The 26840-nt window shown below is 50.1% G+C and overlaps 1 protein-coding gene across 2 annotated transcripts in view; it reads left to right on the top strand.

The window, feature by feature from the left end:
• The first annotated feature begins 6732 nt into the window (after window positions 1-6732).
• The window catches only part of Rfx2 (regulatory factor X, 2 (influences HLA class II expression)), a 55112-nt gene continuing 35004 nt past the window's right edge, over window positions 6733-26840 (top strand). For both annotated transcript variants that reach the window (NM_009056.2, NM_027787.1), the window contains exon 1: window positions 6733-6858. The gene's annotated coding sequence lies outside the window, so the exon portion shown is untranslated. The remainder of the gene's footprint in view (window positions 6859-26840) is intronic.

The raw sequence follows: 26840 nt of genomic DNA, 5'->3' as shown, positions 1-26840 counted from the left end.
CTGCGGCTCTGCCTGAACTGTAGAATAAGGTGGGAATGGATAGATGACATCCCCCTCCTCCTCTTTGGAGAACCTATAGAGGGATGGTGTAGAAGGAAGTGGGTGGTCCGGCAGCTCTTCCTTTGTATCCTTGGGCTTTTTGGTAGCCAAGGCAAAAACGTATGCCTTGTTGTTTGAGGAGAAAAGGTGGCAGGTCTCCTAGGAGGTCTCATCAGGCCACCACGTAAGGTATTTGGTCCAGGTGGCCAACTTTGGGTTTAAAAATAAGCTTTTCAGTTTCTTGGACCAATCCCAGTCAAAGGATCCCTCCCAGGGCCACCTAGTTTTGGAGGTGGGCTATTCTGGCCTGCAAAATGTTAATTTATCTTTCCTAATGGTGACAGAGAGGTTCTGTCCTCTGGTCTTAACATCCTTAAAATGGCTTAAGCAATTCTGGTGGAGTTGAAGGCACCTGTCCCATGTTAGCATCTGTCAAAGTCAAAGTCGCCCCATAAGGAGAAACACAAGAACAGACCATTAGTCCCAACAGAAACACAAGAAGATTAGCCCTCTCCTCTCCATCAGGAAGAAATAAAAAGTGCCAGACAGTGGCCGACTGCAGATCCCAAAGCCTGCATCCAACTCCGACTGAGACGCCAAGGTCTCTCCATCCAGGCCTGGAATGTCTTCCAGCACTGTGTGGCCATGACTTTGCAGAGTGTCCACCTAGTAACTTTGGCCACTAAATACAAAAATTTTAGACCTCTTTCTAGAACAGAATTACTACAGTGCTACACAAACACAGAACAGAATTACCGTGGTGCTCCACAGAGCACATAGAACAGAATTACCACAGCACCTCACAGACAGACAGACAGATTTACCGTATGGACAGACACAGACAGGACCTCCTTATCGGCTGGTACTGAGACCTCTTCTAGGGGTCATGGGGTTTCCTGGCCAATGCACCAAAGTGTGCCCATTGAGGAAGCATTTGAGATCCCTAAAAGACCACTAAGGACCCTACTCCAATGCAATCACATTGGGGTCTTTATTTAAGCTCAGGAGTGGGATCCCACCAACCCTGCTGAAGCAGACTGAGACGGTAAGGCCCTGAGACCCCAGCGGAACAAGGTTTTATAGGAAGTACCGAGAAAGTGAGGGGGTGTCCAGCCTGACAGCATCTAATCGAGAAGGACTACTGTAAGCCAGCAGGTGGGTGCTCTGAAGCAAAACCATGGGCAATCACAAACAGTCTGAAAGTACATCTAGAACCATCAGACTAATCTTGATTGTCTGTTGCTAGGGAATAACCCTGGGGTGTGAGCCAGAGATAAGCGATGTGGTTCTTCCTGGAACCTGGGTCAAGTTCTCGGGCTCTTTTTCCTTTAAAATGGAGATCGGTCCGTCCCAAGATGGAGTAGGTTTGGCCTCTCAGTGCTATTGATAGAGCAGCCACCCCTGAGGAGTCACCGGGACAAACAGTTCACACGGGAGAAGCAGGAACAGACAGCTGGCCTGGGCTAGACTTGGATTTGGGGATCACGCCTCAGTCTCCCCAGCGCTGTTGAGGCAATCATGCATGGTTTTAGGCCATCCTTGGTCTAAAATACATCTTCTCCAGAGTACATGTGTGTGTAGAGGCCCCCAGGAGCCACTTGTCTCTGCCACGGTGCTGCTCACTCTGGTGTTACCTGCACGGGCTCATGAGCACTGGCATGGGACAGCTGTGTTCTCGCTCACTTGCTCGCTCGCTCAGTCCCTCGCTCCCTGGGCCTTATTCCCACTTAGTCATTGCCCAGCTCCTGAATTCTACTGGGTTTTGTTTTGTTTGGTTTGGTTTGGTTGTTTGAGTTGGGGGTGGTCTTGCTGTGTAGCCCTGTCTGTCCTGAAACTCACTATGTAGATCAGGATGGCCTTGAACTCACAGATATCCAGCTGCCTCTGCCTCCCAATTATAAAACCTTATGCTCCAGGATTGACCCACAATCCCAATCAGCTGTCAGTGGAGAGAGGACTGAGCCCAGGACACAGCCATCCATAGCTGCCTAGCACTTGGCTTCATATTTGGGCTCATGTACACCAACACTCATTGAATTTCAAGATGAAGCAGCCTGGCTGGCACCAGAAGACATTGTGAAGACATTTGTGGTTGGACTGATGATTTATTTATGTATTGGGGTACAAGAGGTCAGAGGACAACATGTGCAAGTTAGTTCTCTCCTTCCACCAGGTCCCAGGGATGGAACTCAATTCTAGGCAGCAACCACCTTTACCTCCTTGAGCCATCTTATTGGCCCCCTATCTTAGTTAGGGTTTTACTGCTGTGAACAGATATCATGACCAAGGCAACTCTTTTTTTTTATTTTATATTTTTAAAAGAATTATTTCATGTATGTGAATCCACTGTCACTGTCTTCAGACACACCAGAAGAGAGCATCAGATCCTCATTACAGGCATGGTTGTGAGGCACCATGTGGTTGCTGGGAATTGAACTCAGGACCTCTGTAGTAGGTGCTCTTAACCGCTGAGCCATCTCTCCAGCCCCCAAGGCAACTCTTATAAGGACAACATTTAGTTGGGGCTGGCTTACAGGTTGAGAGGTTCAGTCCATTATCCTCAAGGTGGGAACATGGCAGCATCTAGACAGGCACGGTGCAGGAGGAGCTGAGAGTTTTACATCTTCATCTGAAGGCAGCTAGGAGAATACTGACTTCCAGGAAGCTAGGTTGAAGGTCTTATTGCCTACATCCACAGTGACACACCTACTCCAACAGGGCCACCCCTTCTAAAGTGCCACTCCCTGGGCCAAGCATATACAAACCATCACACCCTTTAAAAGATTTCTTAGATTTAAATCTTGAGGGTCTGGAGAGCCGGCTCAGTGGCTAAGACCACTGGCTGCGCTTCCAGGGGACCCAGGTTCAGTTCCCGGTACCCGCATGGCAGCGGGAATTGTAACTCCAATTCCAGAAAACCTGGCACTTTCACAGACATACAATGAGGCAAAACACCAATGCACAGAAACATAAATCTTTAAAAACAATTAACTTTTGAAAAAGTCTTGTTTTTATTTCCTAGGCATGTGTGTTTTTTCATGCATGTCTGTGCACCAAATGCTTGCCTGGTGTCCAGAGAAAGCAGAGCAGGATATCAGATCGCCTGGCACTATAGTTACATATAGTTGTGAGCTGCCATGTGGGTGCTGGGAATCAAACCTATGCCCTCTGGAAGAGGAGTCAGTGTTCTTAACTGCCAAGCCATCTCTCCAGCCAGCAATTTAGAATAAGACTTTTTTTTTTTTTTTTTTTTTTTTTTTTTTTTTGGTTTTTGGTTTTTGGTTTTTGGTTTTTGGTTTCTTGAGACAGGGTTTATCTGTATAGCTCTGGCTGTCCTGGAACTCACTTTGTAGACCAGGCTGGCCTCGAACTCAGAAATCTGCCTGCCTCTGCCTCCCGAGTGCTGGAATTAAAGGCGTGTGCCACCACGCCCGGCTAGAATAAGACTATTTTTAATATAAAGCTGGGTATTGGTGTCACATCCCTTTAATCCCAGCACTTGGGAGGCAGACTCAAGTGGATCTCTGAGTTCGAGGCCAGCCTGGTGTACAGAGCACGTTCCAGGGCAGCTACACAGTGAAATCTTGTCTTAACTTCCAACGAAAGACTTTAAGCATGATGATTAAGAGACAGAAAGAATTCCCCCTGCACCCCCCGCCACATTTGGGTGCCAATTTCTGTGGAGCGGAGCTGCTCTGAGTCTTCACAATAGTCATAGAATGTGAGTGGGTTCTGCCAAGGACCAGCCTCAGCTTGGAGAGAGGGGTTCTGAGGAAGGGGTGATTAGAAGTGGCAAAAACAAACTACTTGAAGTCAAATTGTGGGTCCAAGTTGGCAGCCTATGCTCTACTCCAGACAGCTTTCCAGCCTGCTTCCTCTCTTTCTGCTTTCTTTTTCCTTTCTGGTCTGCTTTCTCTGGAAATCTCCAGACAGCTCTCTCTCAAGTTCTGCACAAGACAGTTCTCTCTTGCTATTATAAAGTTTTTCTCTGAATAGTTCATCTCTTGCAGATCTGCCTGCCTCTGTTAAGCACAGAGAATAAACCAGCTGGGTGGGACCCATCCTGAAATTACCATTTGTATTACACCTGGGCCTAACCTTGCTCTATTCTAGGCTGACCCTGAACTCAGGTGTTTGTCTGCCTTTGTAAGCATAAACAAAAAGATGTAGCTGGGTGGAATCTCCTTTGATCACCACTCCCTAAATCTCCTTGTCTCCTAGTTTAGTATCTTTCTGACAAGTTGGCTCACAGCACCGCTGTCCTTGTTCCTTTAGATTCTTGAAGCCCTTCATGTTTCATATTGCATCCTTATATTTTTTGATATCTATATTTTTTTTCTTTTTGAGAAATTATATATTTTTGAACTCATGTTTTTAGGGTTCTTTTCCACAGCCTTAAGGGTTGTCTTGAAGGTTCCAAGGCTCACCATTTATGATACATTAGCCTCATCTTTACCTCCTGGACTTGTATTCTAACTACCATGGAGTCATTAACAGTAACAGGCAGGACACTCCTTGAAGGAAGGGCATAAAATGTGTACACTGTTATCCAAAGGAGCCCTACACCCAAAGCGGCCATTGACATTCTAGTAGGCCCATGCCCAATGGCCCTGTCCCAGGGGCAGGAACCATGTCATTTTGTCCCCACCAAGGCCATGCAGGACCTGGCAGATTCACAGCTCTTGTCTTCCAAAGGGGTTTCTGAGAAACCCAAGTAAACTCACAGGTGAATCCTGGATAGTTGACATGGAAAAAAAACTGGGGGAAAACAAAAAACAAAAAAATAAAAAACCCTGACTCCTGCCTGCCATTGTTACTCTAACATAAAAAACATATGTTTGGAAGAGGGGAACAGGGCTTTCTGCCAAGCCGAATGATCCTTGGAGGACACAGGGGAAAGGCAGAAAGTGTTCACAAGTTGTCATCTGATCACATGTGTATCATATCATGTACATATCACATCCTAAAGAAATAAATGTAAAAATACTAAAACTCTATGTAAGGAGTGAGCCAGCTGTATCGTCAGCGAGTGAGAGGCTTAGAACTCTGAGGTGTGTGGCTGAGATGAGAGGTTCTCTTTCCTTCCCATCCACAAGTGTCCCAGGTCTAGAAACCCTCCTGCACTTCTTTCCACAGTCTCCTTGCTAAAGACCAGGTTTCCAACCCATGAGCTCTGGGGACACACTTCTCAGTCTCTAAAACCAATGAGTTCTGAAGGGCCACAGTTTGGTCCAAACAGATTCAGGCTCATTCATGCATAGCCATTTGCCTCCATGATAGTTACAGTTGAGTCTATGGGACTGGGTCTCTCAGCACGGGGGTGGGGGTGGGGGTGGGGGATGGGGACCGGACACTAGCTTTGTAGTGTAGGCAGCCAACAAAGTGGTGTTGTGGCACCAGGCTTCCAGTTGCTCCAATATATTTATTTTGGAAACTCCAGTCCTAGAGGCAGCGTCTACTGCCTTTCTCGCGGCCTAAGTTCAGGATTTCATGAGTTAGACTGTGCACAAATGCTTGGTGGCACCTGCCTCTCACCCTAGTAGTCAAGGACCTAAGACAAAAAGAACATTAACTTGGACTACATAGTGGGAATCTAGTCTAGCTTGGACTACTTAGCAAGACCCTGACTCACCGCTTTGGGCACATAAGCCCAAATTACCCATGTTCACTGGTGCAATTGGACGTTCAATGAATGAATGAATGAATGAATGAATGGAGCTATGGTCTGACAGCTCCTCCGCACTTGGGTCTCTGGGTTTAAACCTTTCCTTTTGCGTTAACTTTTCATTCTGTTTGTGTCATCCCACCAAAATATAAGCTTTATGAAGAGTCCACATTGAGACCTGTATATATATATGAACCAGAGAGGACAGAGAAGCGAGATGGGGTGGGTGAGGAGTTGTCAGCTTAGCCAGGACTGGTGAACACACACCCATCATCCCAGCACTAGGAGATGGAGCCAGGAAAATCAGGTGTTGGAGGCCAGCTTAAGCGGTGTAGTGAGTGTATACAAGACACCGGCTCAAAAAAAAAAAAAAAAAAAAAAAAAAAAGGAGAAGCGCTGGAGAGGAGGCTTCTGCTCTTGCAGAGGACCCGGGATCGGTCCCTGCTCAATTAGGCGGCTCATAGCAGACGGTCACTCTGGTTCCAGGGCGATCCAACGCTCTCTTCGGGTCTTCATGCGCATTGCATGCACACGCATAGACAACAATCTTTAAAAAAAAAGTTTTCAGTTTGTGGACCATGAAAGAGCAGGCGCAAGGCCAGAGTCTGCTGCTCCCCTTAGACGGTGAGCGCCTCCGGTCTAGCGGAATCACCGTAACTCCGCAAAACACGCACTGCCACCAGTGGGCCCTCGCGCACCTCCTTAGAGCCAACCCTTCCCGGGAGCCGCGCGCCTCCCGCCAGGCCCCGCCCTCCTTCTCAGCGATTGGCTGGTATTCTACCCAAGGACCTGCCCCTTCACCTCTGACGGGCACTATGAAAGCCAATGGGGAGATCGCCCGCCCTCCCCGAGGCCGTTGGAGGCGGGCATGGGCGGGCCGTTGGAGGGGGCGGGGCGTGCAGCTTGGTAACCGTTGCCGGGCGCAACGCCCCGCCCCGTGAGGGCAGCGCGAGGCTGAGGCGGGCGGGCGCCTGCTGCGGGCGGGCGCTGCGGGCGGGCGGGAGGGCGGCGGGAGCCGGAGGAGGAGCGGCCGGCGCCGCCACCGCCGCCGCCATAGAGACTGTAGCCGTGGAGACTGTTACTTACCAACGCGGAGCGACACGCAGCGGCCGACGCCGCGGGAGCCGCTACCGGAACTCCCTGCCGAACTCCAGGTGAGCGGTGCGGGCCGGGGCAGGGGGCGGTGGCGGAGGGGGGGGGGACCCCGCTGGAGGGGGGTCGCGGGGGCGGGCGCGGCCGGACCCGGCGCCCCAACTTTGCAGACGCCAACCTCATCCAATCCTGATAGGCGCCTCTGATTTGGGGGAGCCCTGGGCTGGGTGGAACCCCTCTCACACTCTCAAAAGTTTGTAAAGTGAAGCGATCTCTTCTCGCCTTTGACGCACTAAATCTGACTTTGAGGAGCGGGGACTCCAGAAGACCCCTCCTTGTCTCTTACTCCACAACACCTGAAACTCGGAGGCGCCCTCAAACTAGTCAGTCCTCTCTTTGACTACTCCCAAAGCCTGAATTGGAGTTGCCCCAAACCCGCTCCTTGCTGTCATCCCCCTAAAACCTGAGTTGGGGGCTCCCACAGAGCCAGCCATTCTCGTCCAAGTCTGAAAACCCAGAGGCACCGTCTCCCTTTTATACTTATGAAATCGGGGTTCTGGCTTTTATCCATGTACTTAACTCCGAGGGTACTCTTCTGCTTGCCTCATAGTTCTGACCCTCGGGTTTCCTTCTTGACTTAGGATTTGGGGGCTCCGGCACCGTTTTCTTGTGCTTTGACCAAAATAGTCACTGCGTTTGTTCTGTTCTGGAAGGAACTCCTCCCTTCGCGTTTTCTTGCCCATCCCAAATACCCCCGGCGCCCCAAATCCTCGGACCACTCTCCCCTGGAACCCGACACCGCTGCGTTTGGGGGTCCTTTACCATGCCGCTCCGGGAAGCTCAAGCGCACCCATAGCGTCCTCTTTGCCGAGATCCCCAATCTAGAAAACTTTCCCGAAGGAAAATATTGTGTGAACCGTTTGTAGGAAGATCCAGGAGGCCGGGAGAGTGCGTGCGCAGCCCTCCTGTGCACAGGCAGCACATCCCAAAACACCGGATTGTCTTCCTCGCCCCTTTCCATGGGTCATATCCGAGTTCGCAGTTGGGATTCGCTAGGGCTGCGGTTGTTTCCTTGGACCCTAGAGAGCTCGGTTCCGGACAGAGCCCCCTAGGGTGGCGGGGAGGGGAGTTGGGGCGGGGAACGCACCAAGAAACAGCTGGGACCGCTGTCTCTCCTGAGACTTCACCCCTACTTTAGTACGTCTCCGGAACACTCCGGTACTCAGGTCCCCCAGGAAAAATCCTACAACGATTGAGTGTTAATAAATGTAACTTTATTAGCATGTACATAAGTGTGGCCTTCTCCTGTGTGTATAATGTGTTGTAATCATAACCACCACTCGCCTCTCTTGACCCTGATGACCCCCACTCCTCCAGCCCTGGCTTGCTTCTACTTTTTGCTCCCTTTTTCCTTGAAGGGAACAGAGTTCAGTTGGGGCCACGGCGCAGAGGACAGTGGGTCCCTCCTCAGAAGTGGCCGTCAGGTCCTCGGGAGTCAGATGACTCTTTTCTTATTGTCAAAAGTGATTTGCTTTCCGATTTAAATTTTTACGTGTATTTATTGTGTGTGACTATACTGCACGTGCACACACCCCCGGAGGTTAGAGGACAGATTACAGGAGACTCCCTTCAGCACTTGATCTTGGGAGCTCAGTACACTTGGTGGCAAGAGCCCTTACCTGCGCATCTCCCTGCCAGTGGAATGAGCTTTAAACTTAAAGTGAAGCGAAGACAATTCTAGAACAGTGATGATATTAATAAAATAATAATGACGTAAAACTTCTCTTAAAATGTTTTCCTGTTTGAGTTTTTAACGTCAGCCTCAGCCTGTGAAGGTGCCTGTTTGATGGGACTGAGCTCTGGCTGAGTCCCTGCCGGTCCTCAGTGGAGCTTGGGTTCAGGGACTGAATGGACTAGAAAATCCACCCAGGTGTGGCCACTCATCCACTCCCACTGGAGAAGGAGGGCTCAGGCCTCAGAGAGAGGAATCTAAGGCTGTTAGCATCAGGCCTACCGCCTGTCTGGTGGGTCACTGTGGATACCTGAGCCCCAGGGCCACTACAGGGCTGTGAAGGACTTGTCAACACACTGGCCCTCTAAAATACAGCCTGTCATTCTCTTGCTGCATGAAGTATCCCTGGCACTTTAGACTGTATTAGTAGTGGCATTTTAAAAATCTTTATTATGTGTGTGTGTGTGTGTGTGTGTGTGTGTGTGTGTGTGTGAACATCTGCAACATCTGCATGGGCTATGGTGTGTACATTAGAGATCAGAGGACGACAAGCAGGAGATGGCCCTGAAGATCAAACACAGGTTACCAGGCTTAGCAGCAAGCTCCTTTCTCCTGCTGAGCCCCCTCAGCCTTCCCATTGATAATGAAAATATTCATGTAGATTATCCATATATGAATGTATGTTAATATAGCAAGTGTGTTCATATAATATTAATAGTTCATGTATAAAGGCTGCTTGGTTTGTTAAGTCCTTGACTAGAAGGAGTCACAGGTTTTGTTTTCTTTCTTTGTTTGTTTACCTATTTATTTATTGAGGTGCTTGGCTTTGCATATGCTATGCAAGTGTTCTGCCACTGCCCAGGCATCCCAGCCCTGTTTCTTTATTTTATTGTATTTTTTGAGATAGGGCATCACTATATAGCCCTGGTTGTTCTGGACCTTGCTATGTAGACCAGGCTGGTCTCGAACTCAGAGATCCACCTGCCTCTGCCTCCCGAGTGCCACCTGTTTCTTTTAAACTAACTGACGTTGACTTTAAAAATGCAGCACCTCCCCTGTGTGCTTGTAACTATGGACGCTTGTTGAAAATGAGATGAGCTGTCTGGAGGATGCAGCCCCCAGCAAACTGCACTAATGGATGTTGCAACCTCCCATCCCGTGTTTGGAGCTCTGGGGCTGAGATGACCCAGCCATAGTTCCTACCTCGGTTCTGAATATCACAGAGAAGTCACTTCGCGTCAGCTGTAGCTCTGTCCCCATCAAGTAAGCCAGGACTAAGTAAGGGGTGGGACTAAAGGCTTGGCACCCTGGTGCTTGGGGCTTCCTGAAGGCAGTGTTGGCAGGACAGAGGGCTTGGGTGCTGCTTAAGCCTTTGAGCTCCTTTACTGGAACTTCAGTATGTGTGGGATGGCTCCGCCCAGCTTTGCCCAGCATTAGTGGATGGGGGTGGGGGTGGGGGTGGATGGATGGATGGACAGACAGGTGAGTAGATGGATGGGTAGATGGGTAGATGTTGTATTACATTTTCAATCTCATATGTGAGTTTCTAACCCACCTTTGAACATTCAGTTCCCAGATAAGATACAAAACTTAAATTTATAGTAAGCCTTAAAGCACTAGAGCTGGGCAGATGTCTACCCTCGATGCTATTATGTCTACTCCCCCATCAATAACCCCGAGTTATAACTTGCCACGCTCCATCTGGGCTGCTCTTGATTCCAATTGGCCAGCCTCGTGGCTATGCTTTCATGACTCACCTACCCCATGGCAGCGGCATCTTCTCTCTCCCTTGTGGTCTCTGCCTCAGACCCTAAGCCTGGGAACCAACACCTTTCTTCTGCCCAGCTACAGGCTGTAGACAACTTTAATCAACCAGTAGTTTTAAATTAAGGAGCAAGGTGTGTGAGATGATCTCCCCAACCCTGAGACAACCAGGGCCAGTGTTAGCCTTGCAATACATTGCAACGGACCAAACCTCAACAGGTGGGTGGGTGGATAGGTGGGTGGATGGCTAGATGGACAGACTGACGGTGGATGGATGGATGGGTGGGTGACATGGGTGTTAGAAGGTGGAGATGAACTGGATCACCCGCATGGTTCATGTTCTGTCATCAAATGACATTTTGTTTGTTGCTTAAGGTCTCACGTATTTCTGAACTTGAACCACAATCCTCCTCCTCCCTAACTGCTGCCATGCTGATAGGCGGTCAGTTAAGGTGTTCACACATTACCTCATCAGGCAGTTACCTTACTTCAACTTTATCATACTTGTGCACACACACACTCTAGGTTTGGTTTCCATGGTTACTTTATCATATTCACACCCACACTCTAGGCTTGGTTTCCATGGTTACATTCACCCATGGTTTCCTTATCTTGTTCCTTACAGCATGGCAGGTTCTGCCACTCTTCCCAGCACCCTGGTACCTCTGACTGCTTCTTTGGCCCTAGGGAATCCTGTGATTTCCTGACAAAATGGCTGACTGGCCCCTGTTCCCTACAAACCCAGAGACTTCTGCTCTTGGGATATGCCTCACAGGGACTCACTGATTCACTCGGGAAACATCATACACCCATTAGAAATAGGTAGAGTGCTCCCAGTCCCTGAGCCATCTCTGACTGCTCTTCCAGAGGCCCTGAGTTCAATTCCCAGCAACCACATGGTGGCTCACAACCATCTGTAATGAGATCTGATGCCCTCTTCTGGTGTGTCTGAAGACAGCGACAGTGAACTCATCTACATAAAATAAATCTTTTAAAAAAATAGAGTGGAGCGGGAGAGGTGGCTTGGGGTTAAGAGCACTGACTTGTCTGTAGAGGACCTGGGTTTGGGTCCCAGCTCCCAGTTAGCTCTACATCTCCAGGTGTGGAGGATCGCATGCCCTCTCCTGACCTCCAGGGCACTCAACATCCACATAATACATAGATATAAGCAGCAAAAAATAAAATCCATGCACATGTTAACAAAATTTAAAAATAGGTAGAGTGTTGATGGGCTGGGGCTCAGTGGGTAAAGCATTTGTCTGGCATACACAAAGCCCTGGGTTCTGTCCCCAGCACCAGGAAAAACAGAAACCAGGTATGTGGAGCAAGCATGCCTGTTGTCCAGCCCATGGAACACAGGCAGAGGCAGAAGGATCAGGGGTTCAAGGTCATCTTTGGTTACATAATGAGTTGAATGGACAGCCCGGGCTACCTGAGAACCCCACTCCCAAGATAGAGGGACATGTTGTGGCCTAACATTATTAGGTAATGAATCTCAGATTCGCAGGGGCAGGAAGTGCAAAGGCTCTGGGGTAAAGTGCTTTATGGAATCCACTGGCACGCTCAAGACAGAGGAAGGGGGCTGGTTGCTTCCTGGTGATTGGAGGGAGGAGAGATGGAGGTGGAGCCATGAGAAGAGTTGGCAGGTGTGAGGTGGAGGTGTCCAGAAAGGGCTGCCACACCATTGGCTCATCAGATAGATGCCAGTCACTATCCTCCACTGACTGAGTGCCCTCTTGTGACAGGCAGGACCAGCCAGGGGGAGCAGACAACGTTCCCCTGAGGATACAGAAGGCATTGTGCCCAAGCGCCAAGAGTGTGGGAAGGTAATCAGGACTTTAGCAAACCTTAGACTGGCTACAGTGGCTCATGGGGAGAAGGGGTATGGCCGTGTTTTCAAGAGTCTTCCAGAAACTACTGATGGCCAACTGCAAAGGCCCACAGGAAAGGAAGGTAGACTGTGGAAGGTCTTGGACGAAGCAGGGGTTGTTAACCATGACTCTTGGGTCAAATCCTGTTGGTTATTTTTACATTGATGGGGAGGGCATTGTACACTGGGTTGGCCTTAGACTTGCCGTGTAGCCAAGGATGACCTTAAACTCCTCCTGATCATTCTGTTGTCACTTACTGAGTGCTGGGATGGAAGGCATATGCCACCACACCTCCTTTAGACAGCACCCGGGAAGGAACCTAGGACTCCTTGCATGATAGGAGGTGATTTGCTCTATCCACTGAATCCTGGGCCTCCAAACTTTCCCAAGTTTTGAAGCAGTGACAAAGATGAGCATCTGTGACAAAGAGGAATGTCACCATTAGGCTTGAACTATATCTGCCCAGCCAGCCACCTGGTCTCCTGTCTTGCTAGGCTGGTGGTCTCTGGGATCAGAGGTTCTGGTGGCTGTCTGTCCTCAAGGGCTCCCCAGGACCTGGGTGCTCATCACGGCCTCTCAGACCTGGAGATCAGTAACCTTCCTGGATGTCTGGCTTCAGGGCCAGGCAAATCCTGCCAATTCAGTGACCTCAGGGATATGGAGGGGGTGCGTTGGGAGCCAGAAAAGGTCATACAGCCAGCTGTGTGCGTCAGACAATGGAGGGACAGCAGTGAAGTAGGGAGCAGGGTGGGACATCCATAAGATCTGGGGTGTCCAAGCTAGAGGCCCTTCAGGGCTGTGTGTTGATGTGAATGAGGTTCCAGGAAGGGTAGGAGGCCCTGAGAGGAAAGCAAGGGTAAGAGAAGCAGAGGAAGAAGCTGAGGAAGCAATCTACCCAACTCATAGCTGGCCTCTGTCATGATGGCACACCGGCCAATGAAAAGCATCTGTGTGGCCATGCAGCCTCTGCAGAGACCCCCTTCTTCCCAGATGACAGTTCTGCAGTCATTCGACACCAGCATCCAGGCCCTGGGGCTCACCTTCCTGTCTCTGTGGATCTGGTGGTACTGGGACCTCCTGTGGGTAGGATTCCTTGGTATGTGGCCTTCTGTGTCTGGCTCATTTTAAATGAACATTGTGTCCTTAAAGCCCTCTTTGCTGATGTGATCTTGGTTGTAACTTGACTACATCTAGAATTAACCAAGACCCAAGTAGCTGAACACATCTGTGAAGGATTCTTCTTGGTTGCATCATTTGAGGTCTGAAGACCCATGCTAAATCTGGGGCACACTTGTGCTCACAGCCCATGTGGAAGGACGCTTGCACTTTCTGTTTGCTTACCATAGCTCACTGGCAAGGTCATCTATCCTGAGCCACTCCTCTGATGGTGTTAGAACCCACAGCTTTAGGATCCCAGTGTGGACTTTGGATCCGGCAGCTCTCGAGAATCTCCATGACTGCAATATGAGATGGGACCGCTGAGTTGTCCAGTCTCACACAGCAGCCTGTGAGCCACTCTGATAAACCTCTTGTACACATGTGTGCATTCCATCAGCTTCTATTCCTCAGAGAACCCTGATATAGCTGGATCAGGTACCAGAATCTTCTTCATCCTGTAATACTTAAGTGTATGGATGGACTACATTGTGCCTACTCGTCCATCCATCTGTCCATCTTTCCACCCATCCATCCATCCACCTATCCACCTGTTCATCCATCCATCCACCCACATACCCATCCCTGCACCCATCCATCCACTCACTCACCAACCAGTCCACCCACCCATCTGTCCATCCATCCATGTACTCTGCAGCTGTTTCCACCTCTGGACATTGGCTCACATTGAACCAAGGCCTCTGAGGTTGAAGAAGCTGAAAGAGGCTGAGGTGGCATGGGAGGAAGTAACTTCTAGGACTGAAGACCAAGAAAACAGGAATGGTCAAAGCAGACAAACCCCAGGAAAGGAAGGGACTGTGTCCTAGAAAGACAAGACAGCGGGCTTGTGGCCTTGGTCTGACTCACTGTGGAAGTCACTGGCCAACACATGAAGCCCTTGTTAGTCAGGCTCCTCCCAATCCTGCTGTCTTGTTCCCTGCAAGCTGTTTACCTCTGAGAAACGTCCCACACTATCCAGATACTCTGTGTCCAAGAGGTGGGCTGTGGGCTAAGGTCTTGGAAGTTTGTAGAAATATGTGCCTGTTTCATGATGTCTCCACTGGTCCTTCCTGCCTCTCTGGGATGCAACTCCCAGAAACCTGTTGGAATTTCATGTTCACAGGAAGGTCAAACACTGGGTGACTTCTGATTTGAGAAAACTCCTTGGGGCCTTTGTTTCTGTCCAGTTTTCTGAAGCCAGTGTTCATTCAGGAGATATTTATGGGCTCAATCAGCTGCCATCCCTGAAGTTAACTGGGTGACTGTGTTTCACCATATGGAAAGCTAAGGATGGTGCTGGAGAGAGAGTCTCATGGAAGCAACCCCTGCGCACTAGCATCAACCCCTGTGAGCACCCAGCCTAAGCAACAGGAGTGTGTGGTGTGTGAACAGGAGTGTATGTTACTTGCAGGCTGCCTCGAGCTGTGAAGCTCAGCAAGAGTCAAGCCATACTCCTAGCCTGAATCATACTTCTACCCTAACTTAACTTAGTGGTGTTGGCCAAACATGGCACCCTGGCAATGTCCGATCAGGAAAAGAGTCTCCTGCTCAGCTGACGACTTCTGGTCTGGAACCAACCCTTCTACTGTTAGGGTCCATGATTCACTGAAGAATGATGCTCCAGGCTCCAGACTCAAACAGTATGTAAACACAGAGAGTGTTTTATTCTGCAGAAGTCCAGCATGCTGGGGTCTCCCCATTACCAAGAAAGAGAGACTCTGAAGTGAGTTCGCACCTTAGAGGAATCCTAAGGTGTGCTTTGTCTGACTATCTTTAGGCATTCCAGAACCAGTCAGGGCGTGGTGGCTGGAAACTGTTGCCAAGGAATCCTGGGGTAGGTAGGCTGTGTCTTAAGCTATCTCTAAGGACATTCCATTACTGGGGTGTTGGGGCTGTCTGGAAACTGCTGACCCATTGCCCTTGTTTCAGGCCAGATGGTGGGGCAGTTTCTGACTAGCTACCTGAAGCCTGAGTTTTTAGGCCTAGTCTCTTTAACTGCCAAGTTGAAGCCTGTCATGGAATCAGCCCAGCCTTCACACTACCTAACCCGCTTTCCTTTCCTTCCTGGGCACCAGGGCAGCTAGAGGCTTTGCCCCACTCGGCTTCCAGGCTCTCCTAGCACACTTAGTATGTCAGGAGGACAGTACCTCAAATGCACATTCATACCAGAGGCTAGTGGACAAGGGGAGTCAGGGACCCTGTCTTCCACTCTGAGGATGGGGGATCGAACCCGCTCTATGAGACCTGGTGGCAGGCGCCTGTTGATGCTGAGTCCGCTGCTACACCTGCACCATGCACATGCCTAGGCAGCTAGGCATCTTCAAGCCCTGTGGCTTGGTCAAAATTGTGAGTTGTTCTTCCAGAAAGTTGCCCAGATGTGAGGTCCTAGAACGGAAGTGCAGCCTGCCTCCTTTTGAAGGGCTGAATATACAGTGGAAGACTTACGAGCTCAGTTCTGTTTGAACCATGGCAGTGCTCAGATTCGGCTCTTGGTCTTATTTGGAAGTTTCCAGAGATTTCGGTGTGTTTAAAACAGTGTGGGACAAATGCAGACCTTCAGCAGGTAGAGCAGCCCTGCCATCTGTCTGTCCTCACATCCAAACATCCATCCATCCCTAAGCCGGGGAAAATTTCCTTTTGACTTCTAGAAAAAGGAAGTTGGAAGGAAAATCCCCAGTGTTGCAATTTTATTTATTACATCTTTGTCCTTTGTTTATTGAGATTATACTTCACTTTTAAATTTATTTTTGTGTTTGTGTGGCAGTAGGGTCTCTCCCATCACCTCAGTCATGTAGGACCCAGGGCTGGAACTCAGGTCTTAGGCTTAGCAGCAATCACCTTTACCCCTGAGCACTCTCTTGTCACAAAATATTTTCATTTTTGATGCCTTCCAAACACTTGAAAAAAGAAAAATGAAAACCCTCAGTAGCTAGTAGATAATGCAAAACCAAGCAGCAATTGGCCAGATTTGTACGGTGGCCGTCATTCCATGGTCTGGCTATGGGATCAGAAGCTTGTATCAGCTTTCCTGGACTACCTTAACTCCTGAGCCACATCCCAAGAGAAGCATCCCCCATACCCCCTCACTCTCCCCCTTGCCCACCTCCTCTTCCTTCCCTCCTCCTCCCTTCCCCTTCCCCTCCTTCACCTTGAACAGGTCTCCTGTGTTCCAGGCTGGCTTCAAAGTCCCTATGTAACTGAGGCTGACCTTGAACCCCTGACCCTCCTGCCTCTGCCTCCTGAGTGCTGGGATAACTGGCATGAGCCACCACAGTTAAGGGGTGCTGGGCAAGCTCTCTGCCCACTCATGTCCCCTCCCCAGCCCAGAGACCTTGACTTAAATTCACTCTTTATGTACAGGTAGTTGAGGGGCTTTGGATACATTCACAAGGTTGTGTAAGCATTTCCTCTATTTAATTCCCAAACAGTCCATCGCTCTCAACGAAACCTCCTCTCCTGAACAGCGCCCATGAATCCACTTCCAGTATCTGAGTTTCCCTACTCTGGACATCTGTCACCGAGCCCCACACCCTGTGTGGCCTTTTGGTGTCTGGGTCTTTCTCTGAGCCACTGTCCTTATGTCCTTGGAGTGGTAACTGGAGTCCATGGCTGAGCTAATACTTACCTTTGTGCTTCTGCACGCATCGAGCAGCCCTCAGCAGCCTCCCCACCCACCATCTGTTTCCTTCTGGCTCTGCTGCCAATGCTTCTTTTTCCTTGCTGCCTAAGTTTCCGCTATGTAGGTGTGTCCTAGGATGCCCAGCAGCTCTGGGCTAGGAGGCAGGTTGTGGCACTGCCCGTGTCAAAAGGAAGCAGCTGGTTCTGAGGCTTCTTGACTGTGACTGCCTTCTACTGTCCTTGCAGTGCAGATGACGGTGACTCTTATTGTCCTTGCCTGAGGCTGCACCTTTGCTTAAGAAGCTGTGGCCTCGATGGGGGTGGTGGCGCACACCTTTAATCCCAGCACTCAGGAGGCAGAGAGGCAGGTGGATTTCTGAGTTCCAGGCCAGCCTGGTCTACAGAGTGAGTTCCAGGACAGCCAGGGCTATACAGAGAAACCCTGTCTTGAAAAACCAAAAAAAAAAAAAAAAAGAAGAAGAAGCTGTGGCCTCAGTACCACTTCCATGCCCACCACGAGTGAGCATGCACACTGCCCTCTCCTCCTTTCCCTGTTCATTGCCTCCCGGCCCAACCAATTTGCAATCTTGTAAGTGTTCCAGAATGCTAGGTAACAGGCCCTCCCCAGCAACACATATACTTCAATGCCACCTTGAATCCTGAAGGCACCAGAGATGGTTCTTGAGCCCCTTGAGGCGCCTCCTGGAGCCCATGTCGCTGTGTCAGGTCCACCCCACCCACTCACGTTCCCCTGTGCTGATGCAGCCACATTCCTCACCAGGAGCTGCACCCATGTGCCCTGCCAGGCTGGTTCCATAGCCACAAGTCTGTGCTTGTTGCCTTGACTACGCCAGGGCTCATGGAGCAGCCAGGCTTCCTGGCCCTCCAAGTCCCTCCGAGGGGTGGGTGTGTGTCTCCCACAGACACCACCAAGGCAGGTGCTCCTCTCCAGTTAGTGCAGTCTACACACAGCCTACAGACCACCCTGCCCACAGTGTCCTGTCATGTACCGTGAACCACCAATGGCATCTGTGTCCTGCTGCCTGAATACAGGGCTCTACTCCGGAACCTCACACGAGTTCTGTGGTTTCTGCTGTAGTTTGCCTTCTTGCACTTTAAACAAACAGTTCGAAACAGAAACCCAAGCAAGACCTCACCCTGAATGAGATTATTTGCCCTAATGTCAACTTCCCTCGTATTTTAAAATACAGTTGATAATTTTTTGATAATACAGTATGATTCTGAGACACTGATCCCAAATAGCTTTCCTTTGACCTCCCAATTAATGTTCTAGAAACTTTTAGAATCTTCTTCCAGAAACTTGTAAGATCTTTTAGAAACTACCAGTTTCACACCCTGCTGCTCCCACGTTCTCTTGGCTGCCTTTGTCTAGGTTCCCAAACCCCAGCCTCATCTTGTTTCGGACTTTGTGTTGTGCAATGCCAGCCTCCCGCTCTCTGCTCCCCATTCATCCCCCTTGGGCTGGTCTATTTATGGGCCTTGCAGAGGCAAGTGTTGGCAGCATAAGCCCAGCCTTTCTAAATCATCCCTCCCTCCTACCTCCCCCCTCCTGTGGGACCATCCCTGCAAAGCCTCTTGACTTGTTTGGTCCCCAAGTCCATTGCTGCAAAGGTCACAAGGATTTTGCCTCTGAGGTTTTGCACCCGCCCAATTGTCACTTGATCACAAGCGATGTCCTTTCTCTGAGGAAAACAGCCACCCTGCACCAGGTGCGCCTTTTGTTCTGACTAGGTATTCCTCAACACTTATCCTTTTATAAAATTTATTTTTATAAATAAATGGAAATAAAAATCCATATAACATAAAGCTAACCTTTAAATTTTTTATTACATTTATTTACTTTTGTGTGTGTGTGTGTGCACATGTGCAGAGGTCAGAGGACAATTTATGGGGATCCGTTCTCTCTTCTACTGTGTGGGTCCCTGGGATTGAACTCAGACCACCAGACTCAGCAGCAAGCCCTTTCTCTGAGCCATCTTGCTAGTCCTTATTTTGTTTTGTGATCTTCCCGCTTCTCTCTGCTTTCAGATGCCGGGGTGACAAGCATACATTGCCACCCTGAACTTCTGTCTACCTCCTGTGGACCTCTTTACATAAAAATTACTGTGCAGTCAAATGATTTAATTTTTGAGAGAACATTTGAAATACAACCAGGCAATTAACAGTGAATGAATAAGCCTGTTACTGTTTTGTGCTGTGGTGATTTTACAGTGAGTATAATTACCTGCATTAAAACCCACAGATGCCATTGCTTCCATTTCAGTTCGTGATTAATTACTTTATTCTTCTTTCAACAAGCACCACCTTAGCCAGCTGCCCTATTGGATGCTATGATCCCGCGGGATTTTACAGACAGGTCCGGGAGTGCTGTTATGTTGAAAAGCTGTTGAGCTGGGCCTGGTGGCACAGGCCAACCACCCCAGACAATGGGAGTTTGAGGCAGGAGGATTGAAAGTTAAGACCAGCTTGGACAGGTCGGTTAGTTGTTGTTTCAGCTTGGACAGGTCGGTTAGTTGTTGTTTCATGAGGGGGCGTGGTCATGGGTGGAGCCCCTGCCTGGAATCCCCCAGTGAGGGACTGGGGGCGTGGTCCGTGGGTGGAGTCTTCGCCTAGCATGCTCAAAGCTGCATTTACTCTCCACTAATTTTTTAGTGTTTTTTAAAAAAGATTTATTATTTTATTTATATGAATACACTGTCGCTGTCTTCAGACACACCAGAAGAGGGCATCAGAACCCATTACAGATGGTTGTGAGCCACCATGTGGTTGCTGGGAATTGAACTCAAGACCTCTGAGCAGTCGGTGCTCTTACCCCGCTGAGCCATCTCTCCAAGCCCTTTTCAGTGTTTTTAAGACAGGGACTCACTAAGTTGTCCTGGAGCTCTCACTGTTGGCCAGGCTGTCTTCAGACTCATAAAAATTTTCCTGCCTTTGCCTCTTGAGTGCTGGGATTAAAGATGTGAGCCTCTGCACCTGAGACCCATATACATTTTTAAAAGCAATTTACCACAACCAGCAAAGTGTCTCAGTGGTTAATGGTGCTTGCCACTAAGATGACTACCTTGTACAATCTGGGACCCGTGTGGTGGGAGTAGAGAACCAGTTCCCACGTTGTCCTCCTATGTTCACACGTGTGCTGTGATATGAAAGTACATGCATATGCAAATGTATGCAAAAACAAGATTATTGAATTATAGTTTACATCCACAGAGTTCACCCATTTAAAATATATTGCTTACCACACTTTTGTATATTCAAAGTTATGTGGCCATCAGCACTAATTTCAGAACATTTCATGATCTCCCTGTGAGTTCATACTTTTCCTTCATCCCCTCCCCATCTCCTCCCCATCTCCTCCTCCATCTCCCTGTTTTTCCCATATGTTTTTTGCATAGCATGTTTGTCATCTAATCTTCTGTGACCTTGTGTTAGCTGCCTTCTCAACTGGGCAATCATGGGTCCTACAAAAGCTTTTGGTGATGACACGAGCGGTGGGTGCTGATGTTCCTTCACTCAGCTCCTGGTGAACAAGGTCCTGGGATGGAGAGTAAGTGTGGGAAGACACCATCAGCATCAGGTCTGTCCCATGCTGTCCCACTGTGGAGTCCCAGCTGTTTGTCTGCCAATGGATGCTCCGCTGTCTTCCCGTGCCCACTTCACTGCTGACCTTAACATAAGCAGTGGCCAAACCAGCAGCAGAGCTGAGCACCAGCTCCCTCGGCAGGGCTCCTGGGGGTGACACGAGGTTGTCCTGCTGCCTGTGACAACCTCGACAAAACACAAACAGGCCTTTAGGAGGAGAGGAGACAAAAGCCAGGTCAGAGACCTCCAGCTCCAAGTAAGCATTTGGCCAGTCTCAGGTCAGCCATAGTGTCACTGTGGTGCTGAGTGTCACATGCCAGGCAGGTCCCCAGTCCTGAGCACAGCTAGCTTTGTTGCTGTTGACCATGGATCTCCCTACATAGCCCTGGCTGTCCTGGAACTCACTGTGTAGACCAGACTGGCCTCGAACTCACAGAGATCCCTCTCCCACTGCCTCTTGGATGCTGGGATTAGAGACATGTGCCACCATGCCTGGCTATGTAAAATCTTAAATGTAAGCTTTTACATGGTTAATGCAAGAAGATGTGATGGGCATGGTGCACACACCAGTCACATTTGGGAGGTGAAGGCAGGAGAGTCAGATGTTTAAGGTCATCCTTGGCCACATAGAGAGTTTGAGCCTGTGCTACGTGACACCATCTCAACACAAAAACAAACAAATCAAACATTTCCCAAATATATTTAAAAGAATCCCCATGCCTCTCTTTTTGCCTTTCCAGCGCTCAGAACATTTTATTCCATGTCCCCAGAGTGATCCCGAGCTCCTCTTTTGGAAATTGACTTAACAAAGACCCAAGAATGGAGTCACCAAAAACAGAAGAGGACAGACCTGAGCCTGTCCTGACAGCCCAGAGCTAATGCTGGTGCTGGACTCCCGTTATGGCTGCTCTGGTCCTGCCCCATCAGGCTCTCCAGCCTCTCTGCCCTCTCTCCTGTCATTACACAGTCCCTGCAAGCTGTGATGTAGACCCCCGTCTGTGGCTGAGCACGTGGTGTCTTTTTCTCTCTTTTTGGTCAATTGTATGCTTCTGTGTTGACACCGACCCGACCGTCCACTGCACAAAGATACTTCTCTGATAAGGCTTGGGTGCTGCACTCAACCCTGGCCTCACATCCAGAAAGAGGAGAGACACTTCATTAGAGACATGTTGATACTATGTCCATTTAGCAAGGTGATAGAAGTGGACCCACCTGTGGGGCCTGTGGGTGCCCAGCCATGGGTCCTTGGCCAGGTTTACCAAGTGTGAGTTTCCGTAGGCCCTCATGCCTTTTCCTCTGTTCCATCTTGCTGCCCAAGCCCTAGACAGCTAAGACCCCTGCACTGTTCCTCCTTTGAACAGGAGGTTCCATGGCCTCACCACAGCACCTCCAAAGCCAATGTAGAACACCAGATGTATCCCCAGAGCAGCAGTGGCAATACAGCCACCCCAGCAGTCAGTGACTGCCCCAGTGTCACTGAGCAGCAGCATCCCAGCACTCGGGTGGCAGAGGCAGGGGGATTTCTGAGTTTGAGGCCAGCCTGGTCTACAAAGTGAGCTCCAGGACAGCCAGGGCTACACAGAGAAACCCTGTCTCAGAAAACAAAAAACAAACAAACAACAAACCACCACCACCAAATTCTGACTTCACCGGGGCCCTGTCCTGTCTGCACTGGAAGCCACAGGGCCACTTAATTGACCCATGTTTATTGATGCAGTGCTGGAATGATCCAGCACTGGCCCGGGAGGCTGGACACTGGTTCTGTGCTTTGATTGAATCTGTCTCAAGGGCTACAGAAGTAACTTGTGGGTAAAGGTGCTTGCTGCCAAGCCTAAAAAAATGCAAGTTGGATGCCCAGGACCCACCTAGTGGGAAGAGAAAGCAGACTTCTGTGCATAGCGGGTGCATGCTCACACATACACTACTGAGTAATGTAATTATCAGGGAAAGGAGATGGCTTCAGAGCCTAGGCCCTGCCTGGATGACAAGCTCACTGGCCTTTACAAAGGATGTTGGCCAGGGCTGTTCCTCACATGGGCCTTAAAGGCCGCACCCTCGAGCCCAGCAGGGCCTCTGAAGTCACCCAATTCTTCTTAGCCATTGCTTCTCTCTGGGAGGGCAGAAGACAGAGTAGCAGTCCCTACTCTCCGTGGAGTCCTCTGGGACAGGGCCACCCTGAGCCACTGGTGTGTGCGGCTCCGCTCATGCTTGCTACCTTCTGTGGAGTCCAGGATGTTAGGCAACTGCTCTGATCTTGCACTTTTCTCAAATAGCTTAACCCCTGCTTCTTTGCCTAGAGAAGACTTGTGTGTGACTTGCTGCCTAAGGGTAAACTGAGCCCATCCTTCTTCCTGGTCCAGGACTGGGAAGGGTGGCAGCCGGCCTCAGGATCACTGGGAGCTGAGCGAAGCATTGGTTTGGGCTTCTAGCCTCAGAACAGATCTGGTGAGCTGCCGGTCCATCCTGGTTACTATAGAGAAGAAATTATTTGTCTTGCTGTTCAGGCCTCTGAAAATAATAGATTACATATTTGGAAGGGCTTTCTTTTTTATTTATTTATTTATTTTTATTTTAGATCTGCTTAACGTGAGATAGAGAAGTTGCCCCGGGGATGACATTGTTTGGTTTGGGAAGTATTCTCTGGGTTGCTGGGCAACGGGCGCTTGGAAACGGGAGTGGACTGCGTCGCCCCTGGCAACCGTTGTTACTCAGCAAACAATGAGGGCTGGGCACGCGGCGCCAGAGGCCGGCGCCCGGTTCCCATCCAGCATCTGCATGTGTTTTCTGATTAGATGATGTGGAGGTTCGCGGGAGGGGGTGGGGAGCTGGCAGGTAGCAGGCACCGAGAGTCCCACGGACTCTGATTTTAGTTTTCAGTGGAATTTTAAAGAAACTCTTTTTTTTTCCCCCCGAGACAGGGTTTCTCTGTATAGCCCAGGCTGTCCTGGAACTCACTCTGTAGACCAGGCTGGCCTTGAACTCAGAAATCCACCTGCCTCTGCCTCCTGAGTGCAGGGATTAAAGGCGTTTAAAGAAACTCTTAATTCCTGTGTTTCTAGGGTCTCTATCTGGGCCACTCTGATGGCTGACAAAGCAGAGCAGAGCCCCCAAAACACTCCCACTCGGGACGGGCTGGTGTTGGAACCTGAACCCAGAACACTCTGATCCCCTGTGCTGGGATCCCCCCTGACACTGGGATCCCAGAGTGATCTGATAGGGTACACCAAAGATGCTGGGGCAGGCTCACGACAGGTGCCTCTTGCAGGCCGCTTTCCAGCCCTGGCTGGATCAGGATCAGACCCACCGCCCTCCTACTCCTCCCTGTGGCTAGGGACAGGGACTATTTCCCAGGGCCCCGTTGCTGAGGTAAACACTGGCCTGAGTTCTGTTCAGACACCCTGCCCCCACAAGAAGCTATAAATCCAGACTTGGGAGCAGGGCTGCTCTGAGGGGATTTGGCTGCCACCTTTACTTGGGTCTCGGGTGCTCCCACGATGCACCCTGGAGCCTGTCACTAACTTCCTCTGTACATCACTCACCCCCTACTTTTCAGAAGACTATCATTTGATGCTGAGTGGCTACTGTCTCAGCGGTTTGTTTGTTTGTTTTTGAGCAGGGTCTCTCTGTGTAGCCCTGGCTGTTCTGGAACACAATCTATAGAGCAGGCTGGCCTCGAACTCAGAAATCCACCTGTCTCTGCCTCCCAAGTGCTGAAATTAAAGGCGTGCGCCACCACTGCCTGGGGGCCCAGTGTCCCAGCTATAGTGACTCAGCTTGTGTCTGGGACATTTAAAAGAATTTCAACAGGTTTCTGAACTTTCAGGGTTGCTCCCAGCACTGAATGTGACAGTGTCCTATAAAAATGGAAGCAAGCTCGGTGTATGAAAAACTGAAGGACAAGCCAGCAGCTCTGCTCCATCATACCCAACCCATGGCTAAGATCTAGTGCTCTCTGTGCAGTGGCACGTGCCTGTCACCCCAGTGATTGGGAGGCAGAGAGGAGAGAAGTAGAGTCCCTGGAGTCGAAGCCCAGCCTCACCGACATCATGAGCTTGGGTCAGCCTGGGCTGTGTGAGCTCCTGGCTTATAAGAGTAGACACACAGCACCTTTTTAGTGGATTATCTTACATGTTCTATTTATGTGAGTGTATGTATATCTTCACAGGCATGCCATAGCTCACTTGGGTGGGTCAGAGGGCAGCTTTTGAGAATTGGTTCCCTCCTTCCACCATGTGGATCTCAGGAATTGAATCAGGACATCAGAGCTCAGAGCCATCTCATTGGGCCTAACTGCTTTTTGTTTTTTAATTTCCCATGGAAGTGCTTGCTTTGCCACTTGAGTAAACACTAGCTATACCCTCCCCCATCATCACCAGTCTCAGAGCCCAGAAGATGCTGTGGGGCAGAGGGAAGACCTGTGAGCTGTGCTGTGACTGCCCACAGGCAGGAGGGATGGGGGACAGTGCCTCCTGCTCCATCTTGTCCTTGGCTGTCAGCTGCCATCCACAGTTTGGTTCCCCTGGTCAAGGTGCAGTGAGCAAGAGGAAGGGATGATGGGACCAGGACAGAGCACAGGTCCAGGTGGGCAGGAGGGAGTGGCGTAGCTTCAGGCCTCAGGGCTGTACACTGTGGAGGAACCCATAGTGAGGCATAAGGGAGTTAGTCAGGGTGAACATGCCTTGAGCCTCGTGTGCAGTGAAAACCAGAGCTAGCCAGTTTCCTGGGACCCAGGGTGCAGCTACAGACAGGCATCTGTCTACAGGGACAAAATGGTGCTGTCCTGGGAGTGACTGAGCCATGTTAGGTGGGCACTGTGTGTCTGTGCATGTCCATGTGACACCTCTGACACCCACTCCCTGAAGGCAGAGCACTGTCAGCCGCCAGCTCTACCCCAGTCCCAAGTCACCACCTTGGTAACTTCCGAGCACCCGGACATGACGGGTGAGTTTACTTTCCCCATGTAGACATAAAACCATGGCTCTCCACTCACATGGGGTGAGTTTATTCCAGAGCAAACTTGAGAATCCAGGAGCACAGAGTTAGCTGACCTCAAGTTCCTCATTTGAGCATGAAGGCTATTCAGTGGAGCTTTGCCATAATGGGACAAAGCAGTAACTGAGGATGCACTACGTTCCCTGCTGGAGACCCCAGTGTCAGCCACCGCACAGGACAGAAGTACAGCTGCGGGCCTCAGACACCCTGAGGACTCAGCCTCTGGGCTGGTGGTAACTGGGGTTCTCTAAGTGATAACATCCCAGAGGGTTTTTATCTCTAGTCTAGATGTTAAGTCTGATACAGAGGAGTGAGAAATGGCTACTTAGGAGGCTAAGGCTAGCCCGATATAAAGTGAATTAGGCCCAGGACCTGCAGCATTCCAACTCCCCAGTCACTGAAGTTTCCGTCTGTCACTGGGCCTCTGCAGGCACAGGTCCTTCCCAGAGCTGCTCCCTTGTGACAGAAAGCAAGCCGTGTGACCCCTCTGAAACTCTTATTTCTTTGTTGTATTTATTTGTTGTGTATGAGTTGAAGGGTACTTGTATCACAACTTGCATGCCAAAGGACAGCTGGCATCCATCATGGGCCTGGTTGTCAGTCTTGGTGGCAAGTGCCTTGACCCACTGAGCCCCCTTGTAGGCCGGAAAAAGAAATGGAATGTGAAGATTCACAGTGGGGAACTAGTTGCCAATTCCAACTGGAAACCCACCTGTGCCAGAGGCAAACTGATGGGGCTCAATAGGCGGTTCCATCCCCTGCACCCCTTAAATCATGTGTGGTGACGGCTATCACACACTGCAGCCCTGGAGAAGTGGAAGCTGGAGGTTAGGAGTTCAAGGCCAACCTCAGCACTCAGTGAACTCAGGCCTACTGGAGACCCAGTCTCCAAATGGCAAAAACAGGGCTGGCTTCAGGCACTGCAAAAGTTCAGCTGAAGGAAATCTTACAAGGGTGGCCGGCACTTGGCAAGGGCGCCCCCGCCCTTGGACCTCTGAGCCCTCTCTCCACTCAGTGTGTGGGTGTCTGTGTGAGTTCAACCTCAGGCTTCAGAGGGTTGATAGCCAGAAAATGCTGAGTTTCTTGGTATCCCTGGGGACCCTGACCCTTCCTGGGGACATGGGTGACTGTCACACAGTGTGACTGGCATGAACAGTGCTCAGCTCTCTCAACCCTGATGAATACCAAGAGGCAGGCAGTTCAGGGGCATGGAAGAGAAGAACTCAGTTCCACAGTGGGGAGGGAGACAAGATGCAGCCACCATGGCCAGCCGCTACAGTTGCCAGCATCACCTTCAGGTCCATGCTAA

Source organism: Mus musculus, chromosome 17, assembly GCF_000001635.26.
Source record: "Mus musculus strain C57BL/6J chromosome 17, GRCm38.p6 C57BL/6J".
NCBI classification, from domain to species: Eukaryota; Metazoa; Chordata; class Mammalia; order Rodentia; family Muridae; genus Mus; species Mus musculus.
This window is presented reverse-complemented; position numbering and strand designations above follow the sequence as displayed.